Below are 27,505 nucleotides of genomic sequence, written 5' to 3' on the forward strand. Positions count from 1 at the left end.
TGTAAAACTGGTGTGACACCTGGTGTGTCACAGTTGGTGCACCAGGATCACATTCTGTATGTGTATGCACAATCCATAAAATGTCAAGTAAATGCTAGCAGCAAGTCCTGTTGAATGTGATTACAAGGTTCTCATTGGTAAAACAGTCTGTGATTTGGAGTCAAAATGTCCAGGAATAGATAAATTAAAAAAAGTTTCTAGAGACTATTTTTGAAAACAATGAACCAGAAGATATCACTGAATTCAAGCAATGGATACACACTGATAGAGATACACTGGACACAAAGCAATTAACAACAGATTTTATTGAATATTTTATTGAATAGTACAAAGATATTTATCCTTTCCTGTCATCACTACATCAAAGCTACCATTTTACATCAACAAAGGAAAGCCTAATGACAGAACTGGTCATCTTGATGGATTTTGCAGAAAATTATTCATTTGTTATGCAAGATGCTGTTCAAGGGTTCCACTGGGAGAATAGCCAGGCTACATTGCATCCATTTGTCATTTATTACAAAGATGTTGAACTTCAGAATATAAGTTTCTGCATAATTAGTGACTGCCTGACAATTGCATTGCACGTTTTTCTAACCAACTTAATTGAATATTGCTGACTGGGCTAGCCAGGTGAGTAAAGTGCCTATCTGGCAGCCCAAAGGTCACGGGTTCGAATCCCGCCTCGGGCTTGGATATCATGATGGTGCTGCACTATCCGGTTGGATCTCACGACCACGATACACGAAGAAAGTAGGAAAAAACTGGTTCCTTCGCGTATTGCTCACATCATACGATAAAAAAAAAAAAAAAAAAAAAAAAATTGAATATATGAAGAGTTTCATGATAGAAATCAGGCACATTTACTACTTCAGTGATGGTTCTGCAGCTCAATACAAGAATTCCAAGAATTTTATTAACTTGTGTCATCATCAGAAAGATTTTGTTGTTATTTGGTTTTTAGGAGCATTAGCAACTAAGGCCATATTGCTCCGGGAATATGCAGTGGTCATTCCCTTGACCTTTCTGCATCCTCCGTATTTGGTGGTGACGGGCTCGAACCCCAGTCTAATCAAGAAGCGTGTGTGCTACGCACTGCTGCTCCTTCCCAGCTGGCTACGGAGGCACCCCATTTTAAGAGAAAGGATTCATAGACAGTCATACTATTGCTGAAACAAGAGAAAATCATCACTTTATTCCTATTGATGCAAGACAAATTCATGTTTGCAGAGTATCAAATGACACACCATTATCATTTGTAGCTCATATAGATCAGACTAGTGAAACCAATATTCAATATGTGCCAATTGTTAATTTACAACCTCGTCAATACATTGTCTGCATTTATGACAATAATTGGTGGATTGGAAATACAGTAAACCCCCACTATTCGTGGGGGTTACGTTCCTGAGAAATGTCGCGAATACCGAGTTATTTCTCCCATAGTAATAAGGGGTTCCGTTCCAAAGTATGAAATATATAAGAAAAACTAGTCTAAAATTTTGTCTATGTATGTATTATATGTACCTTCATAATATGACTATGTACATAGACAGTACATAGTGAAATGCAAGCATATGGCATCGAAATGAAAATAAGAAAATTTAATATTAAATGTAATATTTATTAGAAATTTCAAACAAATCTTTCAAACTAGCGCCTCTGCTAGCAAAAAAACTTATCCCGCCAGTGCTATCACCAGTTTTGCTAAAGTGTTGATAAAGGAGTTTTGACTTTTCACGAATGATGAGTGAACTTAACGGAATTTTATTTTGAGTACGGTCTTCTATCCACAGATTTAAAGCCTTTTCCATTTTTTTCTAATTTAACATCACGAGTTACAGAGAAAATTTTTGAAGCAATTAGCGCGTTTTCACAGACACTACGGCGGATTTTTCTTCCGATTTTTTGATTGCTCGTACCGTTTACTCATTGATTTTATAATGTTTTGCCACTGAAGAGACACTTTCACCATTAGAAATTTTGTCTAAAAACTCAATTTTATTTGCTAATGTCATCACCTTCTTTCATATTTTCACATTTCTCTTGTTATTCATAGCCATATTTTTGTATGGGTAAAAAAGAACTTGTCCACAATAAAGGCACTTTCTTCTGTTAACACACTCGAAAAAGTGTGTTTTACAATGCAAAATGGTAGATTTATCACTTTTGTAAGCATATCAATTTATAAATTGATAAATTTATTCAATTTATAAGCATATAAATTAAAAGCAAACGACCAAACCTTCCATTACAAGCGCATAACACATACTGAACAAGGATTAGCGAGAAACATCCACGCTCGTGATTTTGTCACCCCCCCCACCCACTGAACGCTGTTTTGACTGGGAAAGATAATTTTAGCCACGCCCATGTTTTTTTATGGCGGAAAATATTCACGGCGCTTTAAAATTCACATTTTTTTTAGGTTTCATTTTATATTAAATCAGCGATCGCGAACACGCAAAACTGAGAATACAGATACCGCGAATAGCGGGGGTTTACTGTACAGTGGAACTTCTCTATTCCAAACTTCTATTTAACGAATTTCTCTATATTATGAATTTTTTTGCAAAACATTGCACCTTGAAATGAAATTACATGTAAAATTAATCCCATGTAGTAAAGTGTTAGTCTCTCTATAACAAATTTTTAAAAAGATTAGTAAAAGCATTTTTGAAGATTTTCAAGCATTTACTGCTAAACAGCCACTCAAATATACAGCTTTCTTTCCTCTGAAATTGCTCATTAGCATCTGGAATTAATCATTCTTTCAGTGAACACTTGTGGCCAGTGACGCCCGTAGGAGGGTCTTTGTTTCATTTTTGTTAGAGTCATAAAACCAAATGAGTTTTCTTAAAAGTGGTCATAAACTTTACAATAAATAGGGTAGATTTGTAAATTGATGTTGGCTAAGGGAAACGCGAAATTCGTTGCAGTAAATCTTTAGCGTGCTGCGGCGGAAATACACAGAATGCTTCCACAGTCTGTTTTTAGTAATGCCTACTGAGTGACATTCGCTTCTCACCTCAACCGTACCACGTGACCTTCCTGTCAATCATTATGATATGTCCGTTCTCATCTAACTGGACTCCCAGAAGATGATTTCATGTTTTTTTTATTTTTTTTTTTTATTTCGTTCTTTTAGAACAATTGGTCATCAATCACATAGGATATATGCCCTTGTATTTTTTTTTTTTCTGAAAAGTAACATACGGCATACATTAACCATAAATTTTCTTTCATGTATATAAGAATGAAAGCAGAATAAAAGAAATTCATAAAGTAGCATATTTCTTCAAAGTGATTGAAAGGAAAGGTAGTAGTAGTAGTGGCATGTGATGCAAGAAAGCAAGTGTATGAGTTTATGCAGCATCAGCCAAAAAAAAAAAAAAAAAACACACCATTCCCTCCAAATGCCTGTCCAGTTCCTCCTTTAATTTATTCAACCTATCAACTTCCACGACAGATGGAAGTTTATTCCAGCTGTTAACCATCCGCTGGCTAAAGGCAAATTTCTGCACATCTATTCTACATCTGTCCTTTCTTAATTTGAATTTATGCCCCCTTAGGTTCGTAATCTGAACAAGTGGAAGGATCCCATCAGAATTCAGCGTGCTCAACCCATTTAAGGCTTTATACACCTCAATCAGATCACTGTGCAGGTGCCTAGTCTCCAGCCACTGCAATTTGCAGAACTTAAGCCTCTCTTGGTAAGAGGATCCCTTCATTCCCCTCACCAATACGTGATACTGCTGAATTGGCAAGCAAACTTCATTGAGTAGGCGGTACTAACAATTCACCATATGGCCAGCGCAGAGAGCTGCAGAAACAATGTCGGCAAGAGCTGCAGTAGAGTGATTTTTACAGTAGCAGAAACAATGTCGAGGAGATAGTGTTTAAGTGTTAATGATAAAGTAAAGATTCTTCACGATACTGACCAGGGTTTTAAAAAAAAAAGATATTGCGGAGAAATATGGCATACCTGCAAGAAGTTTATCTATGATTTTAAAAAATCGAGAATCAATTTTAAATTGAAGGAGCAGAAGACAAGAAGCGAATTAAGTTGTGTATATACGAAGATGTTGATAAAGCTGTTCTAAAATGGGCGCAAATGACACGTGAAAAGAATATACCAATATCGGGTCCAATAATTAAGCAACAAGCTCTGAAATTTGTGCAGTCCCTTGGACATACAGAATTTATTTAACCACTGGGTGGTTAGATAAATTTAACAAGCACCACAGAATTGTGGAAAATGTTATTTGTGGAGAAAGTGTTAATGTAAGTGAAGAAGATTGCAACATTTGGAGGAACAATACGTTAAAGAAGATTTTGGAAGAATATGAACTTAAGGATGTTTTTAATGCTGATGAAATGGATTTATTCTTTAAATGTTTACTGAATAGATTGTTGTTGTTATGGAAGTTTAAAGGTGCATAAGCTACTATGGCTATAATGCTCCTATTACTGAATAGAACACTTGCTTTTAAGGATGATAAATGTTTTGGCAGAAAGCAAAGAAGGAATCACTGTGCTAGTTGGAGCAAATATGACAGGAAGTGAAAAATTAAGACTTTTAGTCATCGGAAAAACCGAAGATGTTTTAGAGGCACAAAATCTTTGGAAGTTGATTACACCTTTAATTAAAAAGCATGGATGACAAGTGATATTTTTGAAGAATGTCGGAAATTTTTGAAGAAAAAAGGAAAATCATGTGTTGGTAACTGACAACTGTCCAGCACATCCTGCCAATATTTCTGCCAAACTTAAAAGTATAAAGTTAGCATTAGCATTAGTAGAGGCATATGGTGCAAGAAAGCAAGCTTATTCAGCATCAGCCAAAAAAAAAAAAAAAAAAACCACCACTACTCCCATTTCACCCCTCCGTTCGTTCGAAATACCTGTCCAGCTGAGCCTTAAATTTGTTTAGGCTATCAACTTCAACAACAAGCGATGGGAGTCTATTCCACAAACCAACTGCCCGCTGGCTAAAGGCAAATTTCCGCACATCTATCCGACATCCGTCCTTCCTCAATTTGAATTTATGCCCTCTCAGGTGATTATTCTGAGCAAGCGGAAGAATCCCATCAGCATTGAGCATGCTCAAGCCATTCAAAGCCTTATACACCTCTATCAGATCACCTCGCCGATGCCTAGTCTCCAGGCTCTGTAATTTGCAAAACTTAAGCCTTTCTTCGTAAGAGCAACCCTTTGTTCCATTCACTAATATTGTTGCCCTTCTCTGTACTCGTTCCAGCAGCTCTACATCCTTCTTGAAATGAGGCCTCCAGACCTGTATACAGTACTCAAGGTGTGGCCTGACCAATGCCTTATACAAGGGAATAATCACATCCCTGTCCCTGCTAGAAAAATTCCTGTACATCATTGACAAGACACCATGAGCTACTCTTGCAGCTCGTCTGCACTGCTCAGAGAACTTCATATCTGCCTGCACAATTACTCCCAGGTTCTTTTCATTCTCTACCACTGTCAGCGTAGTACCACAGAGTTGATACGTTGATCTGGGGTTACTGTTTCCCATATGCAGTACTTTACATTTGTCAATGTTAAACTTCATTTGCCACCTCTCAGCCCATTATGCTCAACCTTTCCAGATCCTGTTGCAGCAGCATAGTATCAGCAGTGTCCTTAACAACCCTGCCAACCTTGGTATCGTCTGCAAACTTGGACATTAAGCCTGATACACCATCATCAATATCATTTATAAATACAGAAAACAACAATGGACCCAACACTGAACCCTGAGGAACTCCACTAATAACATTAGTCCACGTTGAGCAGTGTCCATTGATTACCACTCTCTGTCTTCTGCCACTCAACCATCCCTTTATCCATAGCAGCAATTTGCCTCCAATGTCACACTTCTCCTATTTGTGCAGCAGTCTTTCATGCACAACAGTATCAAAAGCCTTTCTAAGATCCAAATATATAATATCAAAGTTATTCCCTGCATCCAGTTCTTTTGTGACTACATCATAGTATCCAATCAAATTGGTCAGACAAGACCTGCCCTTAACAAAACCATGCTGTGTCTCAGCTATAACTGAATTCTTGTCCAGATGATCCTGCAGTGCTTCTTTAACCAGTGCCTCCATTAATTTTCCTGGAACCGAAGTTAAACTAACAGGTCTATAATTACTTGTGTCAGCCTTTGATCCTCCTTTGTGAATTGGGGTTACATTTGCACATCTCCAGTCCATGGGTACCTCCCCTGAGTCCAAAGAAGCTCTCATAATTATGGCTAGGGGGGTTTGCTTACTTCCTTTGCTGCCTCCTTTAATATAACTGGATAGATCCCATCCACCCCGGGTGCCTTTTTTATGTTTATCCTCAACAATTTCTCCTCCACTTTCCTCTCAGTTATTAGAAAATAATCTAGCTCACTGCCAATGTTTACTTCACCTACGATATTCCCCTTCCTCAATAACTCCTCATGTGTGAATGTAGATGCAAAATACTCGTTTAGATTGTTAGCCACCTGAGCTGGATCCTCAACTGTTGAACCATCAACATCCAGTGGACCAATCTGATTCATCCCTTTCCTTCTTGAGTTTAAATAGGTAAAGAACTCTTTTCTGTTTTTCTTTGCGTCCTTTGCCAAGGATTTCTCATAATCTGCCTTTGCCTGCCTAATCTCCTTTGTGACTTGGTTACAGACCAACTTATATCTATCATAGGCTTCCATGTCACCCATTAATTTGTATGTATCCCATGCATTTTTCTTCTCTGCCATATGTCTCATTAGTTCATCTGACCACCATTTAGGCCTGGACCTTGAACAATATTTCTTAGTTGGTATGTAAAGCCTGGTAGCTTCCAAGATTAGTTCCTTGAATGCTTCCCATTTTGAATTTGCTGTTGGTAACATCATCAGTTGGTCCCACTGTATAGAATTTAAATACTGTCTCAGACCACCATAGTCGCCTTTACGAAAGCAAAAACCCTTCCCTTTACCTCTGATGGTAGTTACCTCCTTGAGTAAATCCCACTTCAGCACACTGTGATCACTGCCACCCAGTGGTTCCTTTATCTGCAGATTCCTAATGCATGAAGAATCACTACTGATAATCAGATCAAGAGTATTACTCCCTCTAGTTGCCTCCTGAACATGCTGGTGTAGAAAACAATCATCCAATAAATCCACAAAAGCCTTGCTAATGTGTGAGTGACCAACCCACAAATTCCAGTCAATATCTGGAAATTAAAATCCCCCATTATAAGACTCTCTGATTTACTGGCCCATTCTATTTCCCTGTACAGTATCTTATTATACTCATCAGAGTCATTAGGCCTATAGCACACTCCTACTCTCAATTTTGATTTACCTATGCTTATGTCACACCAAACTGACTCGACACTGCCCTGTCCATCAATGTCGACTGGCTTCACTTCCTTGGATTTATGTGTTTTTTAACTAATAGCATAACCCCTCCTCCCCGCCTGTCCTGTCTATCCTTTCTACCTTTCCATTTCTACCTTTCCTTTCTATCCTTTCTAGTTGTTTTTACCACCAAACGTAAGGTAAAAACTCGAGCCAGTGGACCAAGGCATTATTAAAATTTTAAATTTCATTAGCGAAAGAGAATAATAATGAAGATTGTCAATGCGTTATCAGAAAATAGAAACCTTAGAGGTTACAATTAACCTTAGAAATTGCATCTCTGAACTGGCAAATGTTTGGACAAACAATTTCACTGAATAACTATTCAAAATTGTTTTTCGAAAGCGGGATTTGCACTGAATACAGAAGTCGAACAACAACTGGATGAACAAGATGCACTATCCCTTTCACAACTGAAAAACCTTTGCACATTATTAGAATCATCTGGAAACATCGAAAATGAAATAACACTGGATAGTTATGTTTACGTAGCTCAAGATCTGACTACAACAGAACATCCAAAAGAAGATGAAATACTGCTGAACAGTGTTAGATGCGACCATGATCACGAAGAAATTAACACGATCACGCTGAAGACACATGAACAACCGTAGAAAAGCCAACTCGCAAAGAAAGGATTCATGCTTTTAAAACGGTTCATCTGGGTTTACAGTTTTGTAAAAATGTTCCTGATAATGTTTTCAATGCTCTGAATAAATGTGAGGTTTTCTTTGAGAATCAGACGTTTCTTAATTGTACTGTGCAAACGAAAATTACCGATTTTTTTAAATTTGTGATACTTACCAGTGAAAATTGTCTAAATATAATTTAAATAAGTATGCTTTTGAAATAAATTACATTAAAAACAAATGTAGATTCATTTTCATTTTCTAATTAGATAATTTCTAATAAAAAAGATTCTCTGTATAATGAAATTTCTCTATAATAAATCTTTTTGCTGGATTTATCAAATTCATTATAGGGAAGTTCGACTGTATTTGTGAAGTTTCATTTGAAGAACATGATGTATTCGTAAATTTCATGCTTCCTCATGGAGTAGCTCCCTCATTTCACTGGCCTGCTAGACAAAACGACTGCTGGATTCCTGAACAACAAATTATTGCCAATTTTCCACCTTCAAAAATAACAACAATGGGACAACAATATAGTTTGCCTAAAGTAGTAATATCAACCATCAATGAAAAATGTCAGTCCATTACGAAGCAGTGATTTGATATCTTCACACTCACTTGCTTATTTCACATTGTATTGTGTTTTAAATAAATTTTGTTGCAGTTATAACTTCTTTCAAGCTTAGAAACCAACAGAACATCATCTTTATGCTTGGAATATCCTGAATAAAGACCGCTTTTCATGCTTGGGAACTTGCACACTAAAGAAACCCATGCAATTTTTTTTTTCTTGCCATTTGCATGCACCCCCCCCCCCCATTGCAAAAAATACAGATCTTTGTGCGCAGAGTAATTGCAGATAATTTCACATTTGTAAATGCAATAGTTCTGCCCTTACTGAGATGCGAAACTTCATCAAATAAGCAAGCAAATATTAAGTGGAAAATATAAAATGTTTAAGGCCATTTTTTTGACCTTAATTAGCAAGACAAAAAACTGAAAAACCACGATTCTTGTTGCTTAAAACCTGCTCTTTCCAATGGTGGCAAAAATGAGAGAATTCCAGGTGTCCCACATTAAGATATTTGCCCTTAAAGATAGTTCAAATTTTGAGTCTATTTTGAAGAAAATATCTGAGCCAGCAAACAAGTATAACAGCTCATATTTAGTTAGATACCTTCTTCTTTGGGCATTCCATTTAATATCATTCAGATGTTAAATGGAATGTCCAAAGAAGAAGGTACCAAAGGTTTTTATTTCAAAGTTAGGACTTTCAAGTCATGCTTAAATTTGTCGTAACAAATTTTTGGTGCCAGTTTTAGACCGCATTGGAAAAAATGTGAAGGTTTTTGAGCCTGGACACCAAAAGTTTTGCATTCTCTGCCAAAAGTTAACCAGGTATACCAAGTTTCAGAGCACTACCTCTCAATGTTGTGCAACAGTAACACTTAAAACTGAAATTTTTTTGTGATTTGCTTTGCATAACACAAGTGACCTACACAAAAAAGGTGCTGGTGCCTCAAGCATACTATATTTTGAACTGAATTTTTGCACAGCTTCTTTGGAAACCTGTTTAAACATCTATACCAAGTTTCAACAAAATTGAAGATGGTCGGACAGGGACCATCTTCAAAATTAGGCCATTTGACATGGAATCACCCAAATGTCTTTCCTTAAGTTGAATCTATGCCCCCTCAGGTTTGTAATCTGAGAAAGCGGAATAATCCCATCAGCAGGCTCAAACTATTCAAGGCCTTATACACCTCAATCAGATCACCTCGCAGGTGCCTAGTCGCCAGACACTGCAACTTGCATAACTTAAGCCTTTCTTGGTAAGAGTACCCATTTGTTTCTCTCTGCAATCTTGTTGCCCTTCTGTGTATTCTTTATAGCAACTCTAAATCCTTCCTAAAAGGAGGCATCCAGTCCTGAATGCAGTACTTGAGATGTGGCCTGACCATTGCTTTATACAAAAGGGATAACCACCTCCTTGTCTCTGATAGCAAAATTTCTATATATCATTAACAAGACTCTGTTTACACTGCTCAGAGAACTTCATAACTGACTGCAAAATTACCCCCTGGTCTTTTTTATTTTCCACTTCCTGAGTGTAGTATGCACAGTTTGGCCGACCGGGCTAGCCGGGTGGGTAAAGTGCCTGCCTGGCAACCTAAAGGTCGCGGGTTGGGTTCGATTCCCGCCTCGGGCTTGGATCAAAAGTACTGCAAAAACCTTGGGAGGTGCATTATGGCCACAGAAGCCTATGCGCCAACAACTACCAAAAAAAAAAAAAAAAAAAAGCACACAGTTTGTACATTTCTTTCGGGTTACTGGTACCCACATGCAGTACTTTGCATATGTCAATATTAAACTTCAGTTGCTACTTCTCAGCCCATCTGCCCAACTTTTCTAGATCCTGTTGCAGTAGCATACTGTCCTTACTGTCATTAACAACCCTGCCAACTTTCGTATCATCTGCAAATCTTGACATTAAGCCTCATATACCTTCATCAGTATCATTGATAAATACACAAAACAACAATTGGCCCAGCACCAAATCCTGGGGGCCACCACTAATAACATTAGTCAAGGAAAAGCAAAATGAATGAGGAAGAAATCTTCATTTTTAGCCAGTGAGTTACGAATTACTGGAATTAGTTGGGGAAATTTAAAGTCAGCAGTTACTTACAGGAGGAGAGAAATGCATAAGTTGTCTATTTTATTTCATTTTATTATTTATTAATTTTACTGTTTTATTCTTTTTTTTTTTTTTGCTAGTGCAGCATAAGTCTTAGGCTTCCTAGCACTACATGGCCATTACTAATACTAATGCTAAATTGTTCTTGATCTTGTTCCACATTTCTCTCTTCTCTCTCTCTCTCTCCTTCAGGATTTGAAGCTCCTGCGATAAAATTGAGTCCACCTAGGTTTCTGAACCTCTCACCATGTGACCTAGCTGTACAGCATTACATGTCATTGTATCTCATTGCATCCATCACTGAAGTGGCATATTTCATGAAAGTGAAGAAGCACATCATCTTACCGAAGATGAAATCAGTGAAACAGTTATCTGGATATTAATATCAATAGTGGCAAATGATGCACAAAAGCAAAGTTATACAGCATCAGCCAGAAAAAAACACCACTTCACTTATCCATTTCCTCAAATAGTTTGAGGTAATTGATTGCCAAAATAACAGATGGAAGCTTGATTCAGCAATCAATTACCTTTTGGCTGAAGTAAAATTTCCACACATGTATTACTGCAACCATCCTTCCTCAATTTATGTCACCTTATGTGCACTGTCTGAACAAGAGGAAGAATCCCATCAGCAATGAGTTTGCCCAAGACATTCAAAAGCCTTAAACACCTCAGTCACATCACCTTGCAGATGCTAGTCTCCAGATGCTGCATTTCCAGAACTAAAACCTAAGAGAATGCACCACTTTGTTCCCTCACCAATCCCGTTGCCCTTCTCTGTACCGATTCCAGCAGCTGTACATCCTTCCTAAAATGTGACCTCTAGACCTGTAAGCAGAACTCAAGATATGGCCTGACCATTGCTTATACAATAGGATAATCACTTCCTAATCCCTGCTAGCAAAATTCCTGTACATCACTGATGAAACCACATGAGCTTGATATCCACTTTCTGCCTTCTACTATTCAATCATCCCTTTACCCACAGCAGTAACTTACTCTAAATACCACAGTATCAAAAGCTTTTCTAAAATCCATGTATATGATATCAAAATTATTTTTTGCATCCAGTTCCTTTTAATATTGCATCATAGCATCCAATCAGGCTGGTCAGACAAAATTTCCCCATAAACAAACCCATCTGTGAGCAAACTATAACTGCACTCTTGTCTAGATTGTCCTGAATTACTTCTTTAACCAGTGACTCCATTACAGGTAGTTCCTGACTTTACAGTTAATTCGTAACTAGCGTACACTAATAAAGCGGGAATTTATTTAGCATTAGTAGAGGCATATGATGCAAGAAAGCAAGCTTATGCAACATCAGCCAAAAAAAAAAAAAAAAAACCACCTCTCTCCTATTTCACCCATCAGTTTGTTCCAAATAGTTGTCCAGCTCAGCCTTAAATTTATTTAGTCTATCAACTTCTACAACAAAAGATGCAAGTTTGTTCCACCAATCAACTACCCACTGGCTAAAGGCAAACTTCTGCACATCAGTCCTACAACTCAATTTGAATTTATGCTCTCTCAGTGATTATTCTGAGCAAGAGGAGGAATCCCATTAGCATTGAGCATGCTCAAACCATTCAAAACTTTATACACCTCAATCAGATCACCTCGCAGGTGCCTGGTCTCCAGACACTGTAATTTGCAAAACTTAAGCCTTTCTTCGCAAGAGCAACTCTTTGTTCCATTCACTAATCTTGTTGCCCTTCTCGGTACTCATTCCAATAGCTCTACATCCTTCTTAAAATGAGGCCTCCAGACCTGTATACAGTACTCAAGGTGTGGCCTGACCATTGCCTTATACAAGGGGATAATCACCTCCTTTTCCCTGCTAGAAAAATTCCTGTATATCATTGACAAGACACCATGAGCTACTCTTGCAGACCATCTGCACTGCTCAGAAAACTTCATATCTGCCTGCACAATTACCCCCAGGTCTTTTTCATTCTCTACCACTGTCAGTGTAGTACCACACGGTTGATATGTTACTCTAGGGTTACTGCTTCCATATGCAGCAATTTACATCTGTCAATGGTAAACTTAATTTCCACTGCTCAGCCGATTTGCTCAACTTTTCTAGATTGACAAAGTTGGACATTAAGCCTGATATACCATCATCGATATCATTTATAAATACAGAAAACAACAATGGACCCAACACTGAACTCTGAGGGACTCCACTAATAACATTAGTCCATAACATTAGTCTCTAGCTCAGAAAAATCACCTGAGAGGGCATAAATTCAAATTGAGGAAAGACAGATGTAGGATAGACGTGAGGAAATTTGCCTTTAGCCAGCGGGTGGTTGGTTGGTGGAACAGACTTCCATTCCTTGTGGTGGAGGTTGATAGCCTAAATAAGTTTAAGGCTCAGCTGGACAGGTATTTGGAACGAACAGAGGGGTGAAGTGGAAGTGGGTTTTTTTTTTTTGGCTGATGCTGCATAAGCTTGCTTTCTTGCATCAAATGCCTCTACTAATGCTAATGCTAATGATAAGCAGTGTCCATTGATTACCACTCTGTCTTCTCCCACTCAACTATCCCTTTATCCACAGCAGCAATTTGCCTCCAATGCCACACTGCTCCAATTTGTTCAGCAGTCTTCCATGTGCAACAGTATCAAAAGCCTTTCTAAGATCCAAATATATGATATCAAAGTTATTCCCAGCATCCAGTTCCTTTGTAACCACATCATAGTATCCACTCAAATATGCTAATACTAATGCAAATCGGTCAGGCAAGACTTTCCCTTAACAAAACCATGCTGTGTCCGAGCTATAACTGAAGTCTTGTCTAGTCATTACATCTATATTTCATTACATACTGAAGTCATTTCATCTATTTCCCATAGACGTAATGTTAAAAACAGGGGTCATGATCGCAGCAATGAAATTTGATCATAGTAATGTTAAATAAAGGTCAACAAAACAATATTTTATGCTTAAACAATGATTTATTTTTCCAAAGAAATGAAAACATAGAATTTAAATTCAAGTAAATTATAATAATAAAGAAAATATTTATGTCATATTTCTCTATACATTAAAAATTTTTTACTCCTAGTGATATTTATTTGAGCCAATGAGAGAAGAGGGTGAGGCAATTATGCCACTACAAATGCAATTAATTATTGACAATTGCCTCCATAATTTTTACCAACCTTGTGCACGTGCTTCTCTGTCTAACATTTGATGATCCATTGTAACATTTTTCTGTATATTAATGAATATTCTATATTTGTAAATAGTTTAGTATTTTGTAAATATTTTAAATAGTTTAGTATTTTATAAATATTTCAGTTAACTGTTTTAGTCCTGCTCCTTCAGATGCAACAATATTCCTCATGCATTATGGAACCTGAAGCAAAAGGCCTTTGGCTAAAATCTATTATTTGGTACCACTTGTGTCCGCACAGTGGGTGTAGTTGTAGAACAGAGTGACCATATGGTCAAGTTCTGTGATTGGGTGATTATAGTGAATGCGTTTTGTTTCTGATTGTTTTGCGTCGAAGAGAGGGGCGCTTAGCTTGTGTAGGCCATCAATCCCCCCATCCCACTGTTTTAAAATCGAAAAACGAGTTCCTGATTTTAAAACAGCGGCAAGTGGGGGATAAACACCCTAGGAATGTCAACCTAGGAGGAAAGAGGGTGGGGTTAAACAGTGAATGGCAACTGCCAATCACTGCCTGACTTTTAGTTTAAGTTTGAAGTGATACCCAAGATCTGAATTTTTGAAGTGATACCCAAGATCCTAAGATTATGAAGTGATACCCAAGATCCTAAGTGACCTACGTAAATGCCATGCACTATAAATGAATACATAGGTCATTTCCTGATTAGATATGATCAGTGCATTTCAACAGGTGTGTCTTTTACGTAGAAAAGCATGAGTGGGGGTTGGTGAGCAAAGCAAGCGGGGGGGGGGGGGACAGATCCCCCTAGTAAATATTAAAGGATGTTTGATCTTCATCATCTACTAAATGCACACTCATTGATTGTTGGTTTGTTGGAAGCACAAGACGTCATCTTCTTTGGAAATGATTCAAGGGTCATTCAAGACAGTCTTCTCTTTTCTTTATAAATTTCACAATAGAATGCATAGCATTTTTTAAATCTGTAGCAGCTTTTCTAGTGCGCTTGAAATTTGAATCTTGTGATTTGAAAATCTCAACTGCCTTTTCTGTGTTGAAAAGCTTTGTTAAGCCCCTTGAGTGAAGGAACAAAGAGGAGTTTCAGCCGTTAAATTTTCTTCCTCTGCTTCTTCACATTTTGTCATTTCAAGGTCTTCATTTGTGAGCTCTTCATTGTGTGCTTGAAGGAGATCAGTGACGTGAGTTGTAGAAGCCTCAAGCTGCAATTAGTTTGAAACATTAACGACCGCTTCTATTTCATTTTGTATGATCTCTTCTGGTTCTTGAAATCTTTCAAACTTATCAATAAACTGAGGACAGTTTATTCCAAACACCCTTCATGTTCTTCTCTGTAATTTTGTCTCAGGCTCATTCTGTTTTGATTGTTCAAAAAATAAGGATTTTTTTCTAAATTCTTTAAGAGTTGGACCTTCCTCCTTATCTATGCTTGAACAAATGCATGCACAGTAGTATTGATTCCATGCACTTCATACTAAGTGTGTGGTTTGAAATGCTTATTTATGAACATTCAGCAGCATTTATTTATTGCAATTAATGTTCACATTTTCGATTTTGTTGATACAGTGGGTCTCCGGTATCGGAGTATTCATTATCTGAGTCCACACAGTTAAGAGGATTTGAAAATTAAAGAATTGAAGCTTTTTTCCTTGAGAAAATTGAGCAAGCAGTTGAATATTTTTTTGTGAGAATGATCTTTTTTTATAATAAAAAATGTCTAATAAAATAATTTTCCCATTTTTCAGTTTCTTCATCCATTTTTTACTATGTAAAAGTACTATATAATATCTGTGTAGATACACCATAGACAACTCTTAAGAAACTACAATTTTAGTGTGGGAGGCATCATTTGCTCTGTATCTCATATTATACTCTTCCTTCACAATGAGTTTCCATGGTATTGCACTACCTCAAATAAGTAACACTTCACTAATAGAGAAGACTATTGTTACTTATTCTCAGTGAGTACCACCACCACCCAGACGGCACCGTTTCAAAGCTAGGCCTATCATCGGTGGGTGGGAAGGTACCCTGGTGGTATTGCAGACATGACAACCCAGTTGTGAAGATAATCACACAATATGAGAGATACCAAAAGGTTTATATGATAATATTTAAAATAACTAAATGGAACAAGGCATAATACGTTGAGTAAGAGTTTAATATCTCTATAATATCAGTGTAGATATACCATAGACAACTCTTAAGGAACTACGATGGTAGTGTGGAATGAAGGAAGAGCACAATATGAGATACAGAGCAAATGATGCCTCCCACACGACCACCGTAGTTTCTTAAGAGTTGTCTATGGTGTATCTACACCGATATTATATAGATATTAAACTCTTACTCTTAACGTATTATGCCTTGTTCCATTTAGTTATTTTAAATATGTACAAGTACATAATAACCATTACCATTGTATATAATATTGGTGTAGATACACCATATCTACTAATCCTTCACAACGAGCTGCCAATGTATTGCACTACCTCGAATAAGAAACACTTCACTTGCGACACCAGGGTACATGCTACCCACCAATGAAACGGTGCTGTCTGGGCAGTAGTGCCCACCGAGAATAAGCAACAATAGTCTTCTCTATTAGTGAAGCGTTACTTATTCGAGGTAGTGCAATATGTGGCAACCTGTTGTGAAGGATGAGCACAATATGAGATACAGATGAAATTATTTCTTTCACCTACTACCGTAGTTTTTCTTCAGGAGTTGTCTGTGCTGCATCTTATCTACACCAATATTATATAGATATAAAAATCTTAAACTCTTAAAATATTATGACTAGTTCCATTTAGTTTTATTTAAATAATAAACATTACGAAAATTGGTCCCCATTTTAAGTGGAATATTCTGGAACCAATTATCCTCAGATAATGAGGATCCCCTGTACTTCATACTTGAAAAAAAGAACTCGTAAAGAGGGAACTGCCTGTATTTTCCTTGAAACAGAAGTTAAACTAACAGGTCTGTAATTACTCATACCACTCTTTGTGAATTGGAGATATATTTGCCCATCTAGAGTAAACAAGGGCCCCCCCTCCAACCCAGAATCCAAAGATGCTCTAATATTTATGGCTAAGCATTTGCTTAATTCCTTTCTGCCTCCCTTAATATAACTGGATAGATTGCATCCACCCCAGATGCCTTTTTTATGTTTACCTTCAGTAATTTCTCTTAAACTTTCCTCTCCATTATTACAAAATCATTTATATCTCTGTTAAAGTTTGATAAACATCTGGCATCCACTTCCTTAAAGAATTCCTCATGTGTAAGTGTAGATGTAGAGGCAAAATAATTATTCAGTTTGTTAGCAACCTCTCAGGATCATCAACAGTTAAACCATCGACATCAAGGGGACCAATGTGATTCTTCCTTTTACTTCTAGGGTGTGCATAAGTAAAAAAGTCTTTGCTGTTTCTCTTTACATCCTTCGCAAAACACTTCTAGTAATCTAGCTTAACTTGCCCAACCTCCATTTTGACTTGATTGTAGAGTAGTATATATCTACCATAGGCTTCTGTATCACCTAATAATTTATATGCACCCCTTGCATTTTTTCTCTTCTCTGCCACGTCTTAGTATTTCATAGTTGGTATGAAACCTAGTAGCTTCTATGATTACACTGGTCAACACGTAAAATGTTACAAAAACGAAAATACCCAATCTTAACCAATTTTATGCTGCTGAACGCGAAAATCACATTAAAATTTGTCAATTAGCTCTTGTTTTTGAATTACAGTTGGGCGTCTCATATTAGGGAGTTACTCTACATTATCAACTATGGCTCTCGGCAAAATGCATGGCAACACCGTAGTCTCAGTACAACTATACTCTGCATCACATGGTAAGTTGTCTCCTCAAATGCGTTTTCAACACTTGCAGCAATCCTCAAATATGGTGAGGTACTGGATGATTTGTTCTCAGTTAGCGGTTGTTTTCTGTGAGATTCCTACTTATTGCACAGGATTTTTGTCGTGCAAGATTAACATGCCAAGTCATTGTGTGAATAGTATGACTTTTGTTACATATGTGGAGAAGTCATGTTAGCTTCAAGAAAGCGTCCCTTAACTCGAGCCATAAAAAAAGGCCTACTTCTCATACTTTAGGAGGTATAATGTAGGCAACCAGAACTCTACACATATGCTGCACTACCTATTCATCAAACTCAACACATGGATGAATTGAAATGGACGTTTCATGCTTTTCACATTGCCCATGATATGGAGGGAGCCAACAAATCACGTCACAGACTGTTACTTCTGCATGGTGCCTCCTATTAGAAAAGGGATGACAATGAAGGAAAAGTGGTCAGTGACGTAACTAAATATACTAGCTGCAATTCATCCTGTGCCTTACAGTGAAATATTACTTATTCTTGAACCACCCGATCATTTTACACTCTGATGAAGATGAAGACACTGATGAACACCAACTTTATATACATGAAGAAGTACAGCAGCCATCTATGTCAAGGGATCCACTATTTTGTCCAAACCTTTATCCTTCTGAACCACATAAGATCACAGAAAGTGAGCTTAATGACCTCATCAGGGATCTCGAGCTGCAGAATAACAACACTGAGCTTTCGGCATCGAGTCCACAACAGTGGAATCTAGATCGTTCTGTGAAAGTGACAACGTTTTGTACTCTAAATAAAGACTGTGATAAATTCTATCAAACAGAAGGTGAACTCACTGTTTGTAAGGATGTTGATGGTCTAATGGCAGCAATGAACATGAGGCACGTTCCTGAAGAACGGCAACTATTTATAGACACTTCTAAGGTTAGCCTTAAGCCTGTGTTATTACACAATGGAAATATGCTGCCTTCAATACCTCTTGCATATGTTATCCACAAAAAAGAAACATGCAAACATGGAGATCATCCTCTTAAATGTACGCTATCAGAGATATGATTAATAGATATGTGATGATTTAAAGGTAATTGTCATTTTATTAGGACTACAAAAGGGTTACACTAAGTACTGTTGCTTTCTGTGTGAATGGGATAGTCGTGCCAAGGATATACACTATGGGAAGAGGAGTTTGCCTCAACGAAAATCATTAACACCTGGAATGAAGAATGTAGCATTTGAATCTCAGGTACATCCAAATAAAGTTTTGTTTCCAGCCCTTCACATCAAACTGGAGCTCATGAAGGCTTTGGAAGTGTATTGTTCTGTATTCACATATTTGCAAGAGAAATTCCCAAGACTTAGTACGGAGAAGATTAATGCAAGCATTTTCATTGGTCCACGAATAAGCAACTTTTCAAATTTGTACAGTTTGAATGTGTCCTCAGTGATAGTGACAAATCAGCATGGAAAGTCTTTTGAAATGTTTCACCTGGTATTGATGTACTGGTTTTCTGGGAAATGTTAAAGCCGGCAACTACAGGCAGCTTGTGTAAGATCTCACTACATGCGGAAAAGTAGTGCTCCCCTCTGGTGAGGCATGGGCATGCCCCACTGTAACTGGAGTTATCTTCTGTATCAGCTCCATATTTGTCTTTCCCCCCATTCTACCTGCATGCAAGTCAAAGCCCCATACAGACTAAATTCAACAATCTAAAATTAATTTCGCCCACAATTCTTGGCTTTCTCCTAGCACTTCCCCACTACACTATCACCATTTTTTTTAGGCCCTAGCCACTGACATCTAAGGAAATTAGGTGGGAGGACTAGCCAGAGTAAATCCTAAACTACTGGGTACCTGATCTGCCTCCATGGGGTCAGAGTTACCTGTTGTTGAGACCAGGTGCTCCCAGGACTGATGCTTCCACTTCCTTCTGTCTACAAGGGTGTTACCAACAAACTTCCCAGAGGTGCGGTGAGGCCTTCCACCCGACCCCCCATGGAGGGGCCACTAACACCTGGCAAGATTCTGTTCTGAACAACCTGGATACCATCTTTAAGAAGCTGGATGATCACCCCCCCCCCCCCCCCCCGGAGCAAATGTAACTATCACAACAATGACAATTACCACTCGGCATAGACTGAGGAACCATTCACTGAAACAGAATTAGCAAACCCAATAGCTAAACTCAAAAATAAAAGACACTTGGATATGCTAGAACATGAAATTGTTAAAAAAGTAGCACAGTACACTCCAAACCTCCTGCTTGACTTGTTTAATCACTGCCACCACAATGGATGCTTTGCTACTGAGTGTAAAATGGCAAGCATAAAGCTAATACTAAAAAACCCCAACCAAATAAGATCTTCTGGAGTGCTACTGCCCTATTGCTCTCCTCTCCGTTCTTAGTAAAGTCTATGAGAAGCTTCTTCAAGCAGAATAGATATACACTACAATACCACCCATCTACTTGCCAAAAACCAATTTGGTTCCAGACCGAGCAAATCAACTACAGATGCACTTGAATGCATTGCAGAAGTGGTCCAAAACTGCAATTGAAAGTATCTACTGATTATATTTATCCACTTTGTGGGGGCTTTCGACACCCTGTGGTGACTGAGCATCCTCTCAGGCTCAGATGTGCAAATCTTCCTGACAACTATCAGAGTCCAGGCTCCCTTCTTCAGCAAATCGGACTCTTACAACCCTGCAGGACTGGATGCGCAAGCACCACCTCACTATATCACCGGCCAAAATGCAGTCCATCCTACTGAAGGGACATCTCAATCCCAGGAGACCATTGCAAATTAAAATACAGGGCAGGACCATTAAACTCAACACCGAACATACCTTCCTCACTTAAATTATCTACAGTGCAAAATCGGGAACTGCGCTGCGATGGTTGCTAGGTGACTCGTCGGGACTGGGGACTGAAAAAACATACTCTGGCATTATTTTACAAGGCAGTTTTTATTCCTGCCATCACCTATGCTTCACGTGCATGGTACCACATCATCCACAATAGTCAACCGACACAAGCTGGACACTATCCAATGCTCAATACTCCTCACAATAACATGTACCTGTAATACCATCAGCACGCCTGCACTTCAGGTTCTGGACACCCATCCCCTTGACCTGGATGTGGCATGCACTGGAATACTTTTCCAGCTTAGCAGAGGGAAACTTGCAACATCATCTTCAGCAATTTTCAATCCACTGCAGGATGAGGGCCTCTCCAGCAACTTTCCATTAATGGCCATCCATTTACTACCCACAAACTCATGAATTTCTTCTGTCCATCTAGATCGTTGTCTTCCAGGTTTTCTTCTAGCTCCTCTTGTGTACCATTCTGTTATTTTCTTAGTCAATCCGTCATCATGCCTTTGAGCTATGTGTCCTGTCCAAGACAATTTTAGTTCTTTAGTTTTGACAAGAATGTCCTTCACCTGAGTTTGCTGCCTAATCCATGCGTTTCTCTTCTTATCTAACAGTCTGATTCCCAATATAATTCGTTCAATTCTTCACTGTGTAGTTCTCAGCCCCTCTTCCATTCTTTTGGTGAGTGCCCAAGTTTCACTTCCACAAGCCATGGTGGGGAGTATAGATTGGTTCATTATTTTATGTTTCAGACAAATTGGGGTATGTGACTATATTTCCTGAATACTATCCATCCGAAATTTATTCTTCTCTTGACTTCCAGCCATTTATCATTATTACAGCTAATGGCCTGTCCCAGATAAGTATATGATTCCACCTTTTCAATTACTGCTCCTTCAATGATTATATCCCTTTCTGTGGCATACTTGTTCATCATTACTTTTGTTTTAGCCATATTCATCTTTAGTCTGAAATCCTTGCTAACTCTGCATAACCGATTAAGATTTTCCTCTAATTTTATGGGATCATGGCTTATGATCACAATGTCTGCAAACGGTAAATGGTTTAGTTACTCTCCATTCACATTGACTCCTTTCTGCGACTGGTCTAATCTTCTGAAAGCTTCGTAGGGCAGCAATAAAAAACTTTGGAGATATTGCATCTCCTTGTCGAACTCCTTTCTCAATTTTAAATTTGCTACTATCTTTGTCTAGTCTAATAAAGGAGGTAGCATTCTCATATATTTTCTTCAAATTCATAATATAGAGGATTCTGGTTATTTGGGGCAAATCTTAAAAAACAGAACCCAATCGAGAAAATAGCAAGGGTTTACTTCGCTTAATTGGGACAACATGCCGTTTAATCAAGGCAGGAGACCACAGCACTGGAGATTACCCTACAATTGTCCCCGACCGTACCATGTGGTTCGGTTGGATTTCTGGAGGTCAAAACCATAAAACAACTAGCAGTCACCTGTTTATTGGGCTTTTCTGTTAGTGCAATCTATCATAAATGGATAGTAAACTCAATCTTATTGAATTTGCGATACTACCAACAGCTGGAATTCTGTGGGTTATTACGGTGAAATGTGTTTACACTTCAATGGAATCTTCAATCATATAAAAAAATTAATTTTCAGAATCTTCTCTTCATTCCAATTTTTTTAAGGTTCGTAACTTGTTACTCTGTTCTCACTTGCACGTATCGTGTTACTTGCCATTTGTGTGTGCAGTGTTCTTTGTTACTGATTGTTTTTCTTTTTACTGTTTTAATTTTAACCCCCACCCACAAATGTCAGTGAACAGAAATGTCAACTACTTAGCATGTACATATTACAGTGCATATTAATTATTCCAATTATCACGTATATTCTTCCAATTTTCACATATCATTTAATTTTTTAATTGGTAAGGTAATAAAGGATAAATTTGTGCTTAATGTATCTTTACTTATATAGCCCGTGGATAATATAACTCCTATTTTCACTAAATGGAATCACTGTTAAATAGCATTAAAATTCAATTTACAAACATGACCACAATGACTGGCGCTTACTACACAACATATAGTGAATGGTACTTTACTATGGTGAGTCCATTGTAACATGATTTGATTGTACAGTTAAACAATTGTAAAGCGGGAGTCCATCGCATTTTTAACTATTTACGTGAAACTTCGGATTATTGGGTCAGCCGCTTAATTGGGCCAAAATGCACTAGTCCCGATGTGTCAGAAATAACCAGAATCGACTGTGTTTGGGGTATCTATGCCTTGTCTTTCCAGTGCCTTATGCTGTATGGAGTCAAATGCCTTTTCATAATCCACAAATGCCAGGCATAATGGTGTTTTATATTAATTTGCTTTCTCCATTAGCTGTGATATTACGTGAAGGTGATCCATAGTTGAGAATCCTGTCCTAAAGCCAGCTTGCTCTTTCGGTTGATTCTCATCAAGTATTCTTTCTAATCTGTTAGTAATGACCCTTGTGAACAACTTGTAGATGTGGGATAACAAGCTATTGGTCTATAAAATTATAAAAAAATTATAGACCAATAATTTCCAATCAGAAATTGGAAATTATTGATCTATAATTTCCAATTTCTGATTTATCTCCTTTCTTATGCAGCAAAACTATGATTGCATTATTCCACTCCTTGGGTATCACGCCTTTTCTAATGCATTTTGTAAAGAGTCTTGCGAGTTTTTTTTGTCATGTCTCTTCCTTCCAATTTTAACAACTCTACAGTAACTTCAACTTCCCCCGGGGCTTTCTGATTCTTCATTTTCTTCAACGCATGTACTACCTCATCAAGGAAGGATATCAGGTGTGTTGTATGTGTTATAATTTGCAATCCATCTTCCCACTGCTGGCATCATTCCCTCACTCCGTGTATAATTCTCTACAGTAGTCTTCTGCTATTTGAATTATGCCTTCTCTGCTATTTATAAGTAAACCATCACTATTCTTCAGTTTCAGTATCATTTGTCTTTCTGTATTACTACTCATGGCTGCTGATTTAAGTCCTTTGTTTTCCCTTAATGCTCGTTCTACTTTTCTTGTGTTAAATCTTCTTATATCCTCTCTGAGTCTCTTTCTAATGGCTTTGCATAACTCAATATACTTAATTTTCTCCTTGTCAGTGTTTATCTTGCTCTTCACTTGTCATTTTCGGTTCATAATGACAAGCATTTCTTGACTAATTTTGTCTTCTATGGATTTCTTTTTACCTATAAGTTTCTTGGGCTTTATCACTTTCAGAAAGTTGTAATATTCCTCTTCGATATCTTGGTGCTACGCAGTCTGCAGAAGCTCAAATTTGTTCTTAAGTTCCAGTACATTCTGTTTTTTCTCCTCTTCTGTTATCTCAAAGACCGTCGTATTATTTACTCGAGTCAGTTTTTTTCCTTTCTTTTCTTACATCTATATCAAGTGTGCATCTTACCATTCTGTGATCAGTTCCAATGTTTACCTTGTTCAGGACGGTAACATCATTCATGATATATCTTCTGTTAGTGTGGAATAAGTCAATTTCATTAGTTTTTAATCCATTTGGGCTCTTCCATGTCCACTTTCTGTTCACCCTTTTCTTGAAAAGTGTTCATTACTGACATTCCCTGAGATTCTTCAAATTCCACAAGTTTTTCACCTCTTTCATTTCTTTCACCAATTCCAAAATTTCCTATACTTTACCTTCTTGCACTGTTTTGTCTCTTTCAAACCTTAGCATTGAAGTCTCCCCCACTCCCATAATGATAGTGTAGTGGATTTTCTGCTCATCTAGAAGACTCAATTTCGGTGTACATTTCTTCAACCTCTCCATCATCATGGCTCAATGTTGGTGCATAAATCATTATAACCTTTAGCTTGTATCTCTTAGAAATCCTGAGTATTACTACTCAGGATTTCTAAGAGATAAGATAGTGATACCCTTGGTGTTGTACTTTTGAATTCAAAAATGTTGTTTTTTACATCTTTATGGACCAGAAAGCCAACTCCATCTTTGCTTCTTTCACTGTTTCCGTTGGTGTACAGCAGATTTCCACCTGCTAAACCTATAAGTGATTAATTTCTTCTTCTTGTTTCAGCCAAACCGATGATATTCCAATTCACATTTTCTAATTCCTTTTCCAGCTCTAATATCCTGTCTTCATCGATGAGCAATCTTGCATTGTAACAGGCCAAGTTCAGTTTCCGTGCATGGGAGACTGGTTGTACCCAGAGATTCTTAGCACTATCTGCTTCCACTCTGATCCTTTCGCTGCCATAATAGGGGGAGTGAAAGCCAATGGAGATTGAGGGCCATTTGTGTCGTCTTGCTGTCATGTGCTGGAGGGTTTGGTCTTTTCCTCTTCACGCTGACCATGCATCTTGAAGAGAACCACTCTACACGTTTGTTGCCACCTAAGTGATGTAACAGGGTTTATCAACAAGAAGGTGTGCATGAGTGGATTTTAGGGAGGCAGGCCAACCGGACTTCTCCTAAATCTTCTGAAATAGAAAGATATTAGATCCATTAGTGTTTTAGACTGAGTGTCTGATAACACACAGAATGCCTGTTCCCTTCTAATTCCCTAAACCTGCAACATATCAGGATTATACCACGGACACCTTGAGCAACTACTGTGCTGAAAAGATACATCTGACAACCCATCTAAAGCAAATCTGGCAAACAAGGTGGGCTCTGTCAACCAAAGGCGATATAACATGGAAATTCATCCAGGATGTCCATAAATCACTTACTTGGTTCGACCTGGGATTATTCACCACATATCTTCTCACCGAACATGGCGCCATCAGAAGTAAGCTTACCCTCCTTGAAATAGCAAATAATCCACTGTGCACCTGTGGCGACCAAGAGACCTGGGACCACCTGCTACATAACTGTGACATGTAACAATGACCTCAGAGGCAACCTCATTACTCGGCTTCAATTCATTCCAAAGAACCAAGAACATCTTCTCTGAGATGACCAGACTTATCATGCATTCTCCAAGTTTGCACAGGAGCTATTCGCCAGGAGAAAGACCTCCCGCCTCTGCATGATCAAATCTAAAACAACCCTGCACCATCACCTTGGACAAACTGACTGACCTGAAGGCACATTACTGTGCTGATGGGTAGGACGGAAGCACAGGGCCAATGGCTTTAGACTCTGTAACCTAAATGGACTCCTCTGGACTCCTCCAAATGGACTCATTCCATATGATAGAACTCCCACTAGATGCAGGACCAAACATCATTGACAAATGACTCGACCTGACTTGAAAACAAATTCACTGGATGGGATTCCTACTATGGACAAATTTCCATCTGAATTTCCCTACCTGACTCGATACAATTTCACCGGATGGGATTCCTCACAGGGTTCATCAATTCTGCTGTCTGGAATGTGGATTGGCTCCAAAACCAACCATGTCTGACACAGGAACGACACTGCCAGGATTGGACATGTATATGTCAATCAAGGACGGGATGCAGTCCCAGGAGCGACTACTGACCCGACAAAGCAGTTCCACGCTGTACATATGCCTCATTGGCAATCTGGGCTGGCCCCCCCTTGTGTAGTTTCTGTTTACTCCAAGTTTTCTGGAATGGGAGGGAGATGACAGTCCTCTCTCTCCGCACCTTCTGGTGGGGCATGGGCATGCCCCACTGACTACCTCGGGTTGTCTCTATTGTCCTCATCTTTATGTCTTTTCCCCCAGTCTTCAGTCTCCCTCCCCCACTCTATCTGTACACTAGTGTACGCCCCACACACCCAAATTTAATTATGATAAAATTAAATCATGCTTGCCATATTTGGCCTTTCCAACTCTAGCATTATCCACCACTTTTGTTTTTTTCAAAGGCCCTAGCAACTGAAATCTCAGGACACTATGTAGCACGTAAAAATTTCAAACTACTGGGTACCTGGTCTGCCCCCACGAGGCCAAGTGTGGTCAACGTTAGGCACCAGCAGGGGGGGGGTCTAGTGGCTAAATGGCCAGATGAACAACAATGCACTTATACAATATCCATACACTTAAATCTCTGGCCTTCCCAGCGAACTGGTACATCTACAATGAAAGTAACGTAGAGATGAACCCCCGGTGCCGTTTGACACTAAATGCACTTTAATTCTTATGAAAAACTGCGGTGCAGCATGTCATTGAAGATGCAAATCTAGCACTCTACCAAACTGTGGTGCTGTCAGCAATGAACACAGTGAGTGCTTCCATCAAGACACTGCAGTGATGGAACAAAGATACAAAAGCAAATGGAGTGCAGCCATGTTAGCTGATTATTGCTGGATGGTGAAAAGGGATGCTCCTGAAGCTGAATGCAAGCAAAAGATCCAGTGTTTGATACAAGTATGCTCGTAGCTACATCTTACTGCCATATAAACAAAAAATACCTTGTATAAATATAAAAAAATACATTTTTGAAAACAAGAGCCAATCTGCCATACTATTTCAGTGTTTAGCACCCTAAAATCTATAAAGTAAACTTACTTTCCTGCTCATAACAAGATATGACCCAAAATTTGTTGTTCAGTGTTATTTCTTTGAATTCTTCCTATTTAGTTGTTATTGGTAACATCCTTAACCGATCCCACTGTATGGAATTTAAAAACTGTCTGATATCACTGTAGTCTCTTTTACAAAAGTTAAAACTCTTCCCTTTAGCCTTGATGGTTGTTGTATATTTAAGCAATTCCTAAATCAATACATTGTGATCACTGCCACCTAGTGGTCCTTTTTGTCTAGATTCTTACTGCATGAAGAGTCACTGCTGATAATCAGATCAAAAGTACTGCTCTCTCTCTCTCTCTCTCTCTCTCTCTCTCTCTCTCTCTCTCTCTCTCTCTCTCTCTAACG

At 38.3% G+C, this 27,505-nt stretch overlaps 1 protein-coding gene across 1 annotated transcript in view; it reads right to left on the bottom strand.

Annotated features, from left to right (window-relative positions):
• The window catches only part of LOC150075717 (solute carrier family 35 member F5), a 202,303-nt gene that overhangs the window by 30,711 nt on the left and 144,087 nt on the right, over positions 1–27,505 (bottom strand). The window lies entirely within an intron of this gene.

Source organism: Mastigoproctus giganteus, chromosome 13 (assembly GCF_048544385.1).
Source record: "Mastigoproctus giganteus isolate SK-2022 chromosome 13, ASM4854438v1, whole genome shotgun sequence".
NCBI lineage: Eukaryota > Metazoa > Arthropoda > Arachnida > Uropygi > Thelyphonidae > Mastigoproctus > Mastigoproctus giganteus.